Source organism: Gorilla gorilla, chromosome 3 (assembly GCF_029281585.2).
Source record: "Gorilla gorilla gorilla isolate KB3781 chromosome 3, NHGRI_mGorGor1-v2.1_pri, whole genome shotgun sequence".
Classification (NCBI taxonomy): domain Eukaryota; kingdom Metazoa; phylum Chordata; class Mammalia; order Primates; family Hominidae; genus Gorilla; species Gorilla gorilla.
Genome location: NC_073227.2, coordinates 145,358,686 through 145,364,125, shown reverse-complemented (window position 1 = coordinate 145,364,125; position 5,440 = coordinate 145,358,686). Strand labels below are relative to the sequence as shown.

The 5,440-nt window shown below is 34.5% G+C and overlaps 1 long non-coding RNA gene across 1 annotated transcript; it reads left to right on the top strand.

Moving 5' to 3' along the window:
* The first annotated feature begins 423 nt into the window (after positions 1-423).
* On the top strand, positions 424-4,840 carry LOC129533156 (uncharacterized). The gene is made up of 3 exons (XR_008679197.2): positions 424-515; positions 3,189-3,247; positions 4,306-4,840. It is a non-coding gene; the product is annotated as an uncharacterized lncRNA (long non-coding RNA).
* Positions 4,841-5,440: the final 600 nt, after the last annotated feature.

Here is a 5,440-nt window from a genome sequence, read left to right as displayed (position 1 = left end):
TCTTGAGCCTCAGAGATAATTGCAATACACAATAAAATCACAAAAAGTTAAAACTAGATATAATAAATGATTTCATTGTTATTTATACTCAGATTGTAAAAAGTACATTTGCCTACAATTACTATTACTATGTAATTACATTATATTAATCAAAAATGTTATTTTCCTATGAATAAATAAGGTTTATATTGATATATTAAAACTAAAGATTTTCTGTCATTTGTAAACTGCTTAGAATCAAATGTATTTGAAATTTTTGTGCTCTTAGTATACCTTGAGTTCTAATGACAGAATATTAAAAACAAATTCTTAAATTTTGTTTGAAACCTCAATTTGTTAAAATAATATTAGATCTCTGAGAAAAGGTTTAGTTGTAATTTGGAGTAACGTGTTTGTGGGAAAAAAGCACAACATATATTTTAAAGGAGAAGAATGGAACTTTTACTTCTACCACAAAAAGAATTGACACGCAGGATAATTGACCTTTGAAACACACAGATTGCTTCAGCATTCAGGTGAGTTAATGTTGTAAAGTCAGGAGTTTTCAATTTCAATCAAAGTTTTAATAGTCCTTATAAATTAAACTATTTTGCAATGCTCAAATAGGATTATAAAGAAAAAGCCACTTAGTTTCAGTTGTTTTACTATACATTATAAGAAAACAAAGCTTGTTTCAATAAACTTGAGAATTCTTTTTTCTGAGAATTCTTTAACATGTCTTGACTGTTTCAGAAAATGAGTTATTCATATAAGACTTTTGATTATAATATCATGCAAATATTAATCCATAATCTAAAGGAGATAAGAAATGCTGGGAATTGGTTTTAGAAATAAAATAGCTGTCTCTTTGGTTAAAATTAATGAGAAGGAGATTACATTTCACTGCAATTTGAGCAAATGTAATTTTAGGTTTGGGAAGTCAAGGCAGTGCCTTGAAAATTACTAAAATCAACGCATGCACATTCATGCACATAAACAGTTCTGTAAAAACGCTTCACTACTAAAATAATTTGCCATTAATCCTGGTAGTTAATCTAGCCAACAATAAAATATAACTTTCTCAGGATTTTTCTAAGCATTATTATAATGATGTGTTTTGTAAAACTCCACAATGAATGAGGAAAAAAACCCTCTAAAGTGAAAAGCGTAATAACATACTGAAAAATTGCTTTTTTCTACAAGTGATCCTTTTTGAGTAGTGCAAGTAAGTTATGTGAAGCTACTTGTATATAGAATTTTTAACAGAAAGGCAGTTAATCCCCAACTCCTATGCAGTAAACTGTTGAAAGTATTTAATGAATGTTATTTTGAATGGCACAAAATGCTTTACCTGAGTACCAAATTACTAGGTTGCAGTGGGCAAAATACACAGATGAACAGTATTGTATCACTTCCCTCCACCAATCAATGACAAATAGGAATTTAAATTATCATGCATAAACATATATGTTAAAATTTTTAAGTAAGTGCTTATGTACTAGACTTTGCTGAGTTACACAGAATTCATAAGCAAATGTCAAATTCTTTAAAATCAGATTTCCAATTTTATTCTCTTTGGATCTACTTATGAGGAATATTGCTTGAAAATAAAATATATTTGTCTGTAACATAGTGGAAGTAATGGGAAATGTTGAATTGCCGCTAATTTAAACACTGTAGTGGATTTAAGAAGCCTGTTAATTATCTTTCCCCACAAAGAGGTGAGTCTATCTGTCCATACACTTGAATCTGTTTTGACAAATAGAACACGAAAAAAGTGATGCATTACCAGATACAACCCTAGTCTTTAAAAGAAGTGATCCTTTCTTTTTTCTTCTTCATGAAACTCAGCAGTCAATCTGGGAAGAAATGCAAGCAACTACAGGGAACAGTAAGTGCAGAGAATTATTAATTTTCCCAGAGAAGAGCAAGTGCCAAATTGCCTGCCATATGAGTGGACCATCTTGGGAATGAATTCTCCATCCGACACTACTTGGGACAGATAAGCTGTCCTGGTCAAGTCTACACAAATTGCAAAATTATGAAGTAAAAAGTGATTGTTAGTATTTTAAGCATCTAAGAATTTGGTTGATTTGGGTTATACAGCCATAGATAACCAAAACAGAATTCAAAACTCTGAAGTGTGGTGGTACTGTAAACAAACTCAAAATCTGTGGCACTGTCCTTAGAATGGGTATTGCAGGGAGAGGTGGGCAGAGGCCTGAAGAGCCTCAAGGAGACACTTAATGAAGGTTTGAAATAGAGAGTGATGAAATTATTATAGGAGTTCTCCTTGTATGGGTCGGGGAAGGTGTAGCAACATCATAATCTGTGATAATATGGAAGATAGAAAGTCTACCTAATGAAATCATGATTAAAGACATGTCCGGGAAAATTTCTCAAGTGCCAACTGGCTTCTTTTAACTGCACAGTAAAGTGCCAGAAAAGTGAGGTAAGCTAAAAAAAAAAAAGCAGAACTGTTCAGTTATCAAGCAGAATTTAGAGAAACTATAAAAAAATGGCCAGGCATGGTGGCTCGTGTCTGTAATCCTAGCACTTTGGGAGGCTGAAGTAGGCAGGTCACCTGAGGCCAGGAGTTTGAGACCAGCCTGGCCATCATGGAGAAACCTGGTCTCTACTGAAAATACAAAAATTAGTTGGGTGTGGTGGCGCATGCCTGTAATCCCAGCTACTCAGGAGGCTGAGGGAGGAGAATCATTTGAACCCAGGAGGCAGAGATTGCAGTGAGCTGAGATTGCGCCACTGCAATCTAGGCTGGGTGACAGAGCGAGACTCTGACTCAAAATAATAATAATAATAAAATATAAAAAATAAAAAAGCCTGATGCACTAGGTTTGGAAATAAAACGTTTTCTCATTCTTAACCTCTCCAGGCAGCAAAATTTCACAATGTAAGAAATAGGCTCAGGACAAGCATCAAATCCAAGGCATTGTCTTCAATGTGTGGCCTCACGTTCAAGAGTGTAGCTCTAACACCTTGCTATGGTTCAAATGTTTGTGTCCTCCAAAGCTGACGTTGAAATTTAATTGCCATTGTAACAACGTTGAGAAGTGGGAATGGGATCTTCAAGAGGTAACTGGGCCATAAGGGCTCCACTCTCATGGGTGCGATTAATGCTGTTATAAAAAGTGTGAATTTGGCCCTTTTTTCTCTCTTGCCTTTCTCCCGTCTCCCATGTGATGACACAGCAAGAAGGTCTTTGCAAGAGCCCAACACCTCGATATTGGACTTCCCAGCCTCCAGAATTGTAAGCTAACAATTTTCTGTTAATTATTTATTATCAGTCTCAGGTGTGTTATAGAAGCACAAAACAAACTAAGCCACACCTATTGTTAAGACTTCAGGAAGACTGAAGGAGGTGCTGTACAGACCTTCTTGGCTAAACAAAAGTGTCTGTAACAATCACCAGGTTGTATCCCTTAAACTCTATCTGCTAAATGGCAGGTTTTATATCTTAAGGATATCGTCTAATATCATCCTACCTCTGAGAACAAGGTAGAGACAGCCTGTGTTGAAGAAATCAGCAGCTGTGGATTTTGTTTAATGTGATAGATTATAATCTTATACACAGGAGGCCTCATTTTTAAAGAATTTATTATGGATTGCACTGAAATCTTAGCATCAGTTCACAATGAAGAGAACTTTGGACTCCCAATATGTTATGAGCAGGAAGCAGACTGGAAAAGCTCCTTAGCTGCAATCTCAAGTACCACATCTCATAGAAAAGCCAACATAACTCAAAGTAATAAACCAAGAGCCCAAAAAGCAGAACCAAGAGACACTTCTAGGAAGAATGACTATACCATATTGAGAACTGACAGCATTTGCCCCAATTTTTCAAGCTATGGATTAGTCATCAAAGTATGCCTCCATCTTTTCTTGTTTTTGAATTGAATTTTCTGTTTCTCTGACCTTTACACATTATAGCATGTCGTGTGCATGCAGTAGCTAACATTTCCCTTTAGTTAGCAGATCTTTAAATCTAGAGGAACTGCCGCACCTGAAGCTTGCCATATGCACCTGAATCTGATTTAAATGATGAGATTCTAGATTTTAGTGCCAAAATGTACGCAATATTGAAGATTTGGGGAGGATTTGATGAAGTATGAGGGTTGGTAATAATTTATGGACAGAATGAAGAACATAATGATTAAGAGTGGCCTCAAATTCTTTGTTACTACCAGCAGAAAAATGTGGGAACTCTGTTTCTACTTTTTGAATCTTGACAGGGCCTTGAGCTGTTTTCACTAATAAAATACAGAGAATATATTAAGAGAAATAGATATGTTTATTTTTTGTTTTCAGAATCCAATATCATGTAGGCACATGAGGAAGCCTACATGGAAGACAATTGAGACCTCAGCTAAATTCCCAGTCAGTAACCAGCACCAACCTGCTAGCAGTGTGAGGGAACCATCTTGGAAATGGATTCTCCAGCCCTCTTCAAGAGTCCTGGACCATGATTTCATGAGACAATCTCCACTGAGTGCTAGTTAGTTACAAAACCATGTTCAAATAAATGATGGGTCTCATTTTAAATCATAAGTTAGTTTTGTTTTTATGCAGTGATGGAAAACTGAGATGAACACTTATTGAATATGTTAACTTTATACACATTCAGAATATATTATAAAAACGTGATTGAATTTAGTAGTCTAAAAATCTATTTTTTAATTTGCCTATGATTCCTTCTTGTTTGTACATGCTAGAGATCTCAAAAGACCAGGCTATCTTATTGGTTAGAATATATATGTCTTAAGCATGAAAAATATCTACTATTTGCCCATGAAGCAAAATTTTATTTAGGAATAGTTTTTAAATACTGAAATAAAACAACCTTAAAATAAAATCGCTCAAATTTTTTGTCTTCTGTTGTTACTCTATACTTCTTTCATATTGATTATCTTTAATTTTAGCCCAACTTATAATGATTCTCAACCTGTAATTTTTTACTTAGCCCTCCCTCTTGCTCCCTAAACTGATACCTTCAATTCACTGCAAGAGTATGTCCAATGTATCAAAACCACATTAAGCTTTTTAACTAAAACAAAACAAAACAAAAATTATGTTTCCTCCTATACTTCCTGTCAAATAACATAACAACTTGTCATTGTGACAACTCCCTCTTTCTTATACTTCTTCATTTAGTCACTCATTAGATTTTATCTCTCAAATAGCTCTCAGATGCACCCCCTTAATCTCCTTCTGTCTGTCACTCAGTTCAAGTCTTCATAACTTCTGTCTCAGATCCTTGCATAAAGTATTGAATGTATGTCATGAAGTAATTGAGAAAACATGCTTTGGACTACAATAAAGTATCATGACAGCAGTTTTTCTGCCCAATGAGATCCATGTTTATAGAACTTTTATTGAGGATAATATTCTTCTTGCCAAGAAAAAGTTAAACATTGTTTGGATCATTATATTAGAAGAGAAAATA